Consider the following 461-nt stretch of genomic DNA (forward strand, 5'->3'; position numbering starts at 1 on the left):
GTATTGTGTTGTGCAGCACATCCAATTTCACCACGCGGCTTAACAAATAACTAATGTCTTAATCATGGAACGGAAAGCGCCTGTAGCTCAGTGGATAGAGCGTCCGTTTCCTAAGCGGAAGGCCGTAGGTTCGACCCCTACCTGGCGCGACATCATTTTTGAGTTTTTTGCCCATGATGAACATCCCACTCACTCCCACTGGTAACAGAGCATCATATGTTTTGATGTAACATGTTTGATTGTGGACAACATCCCTGGGACCAAGAAGGTTAATTAAATTTGTCAACACTGAAAAAATTCTTTCTTAATTTCTTGAATTCAACACTAATTTTTTTTTAGAAATGATGGTGGAAAGATGAAGAATAACGCTTCTGCTGATAAACGAAATAATTGATATTAAATTAGTGTGGTTATTTGAATCTTTCATTCCTTGAGCTGCAATTACTGTCATGTGATCCAAC

At 38.8% G+C, this 461-nt stretch overlaps 1 non-coding gene across 1 annotated transcript; it reads left to right on the top strand.

Moving 5' to 3' along the window:
• The first annotated feature begins 76 nt into the window (after nt 1–76).
• On the top strand, nt 77–149 carry TRNAR-CCU. Its single transcript has one exon. It is a non-coding gene; the product is annotated as a tRNA-Arg (tRNA).
• Nucleotides 150–461: the final 312 nt, after the last annotated feature.

The sequence above is a fragment of the Lolium rigidum genome, chromosome 3, assembly GCF_022539505.1.
Source record: "Lolium rigidum isolate FL_2022 chromosome 3, APGP_CSIRO_Lrig_0.1, whole genome shotgun sequence".
Classification (NCBI taxonomy): domain Eukaryota; kingdom Viridiplantae; phylum Streptophyta; class Magnoliopsida; order Poales; family Poaceae; genus Lolium; species Lolium rigidum.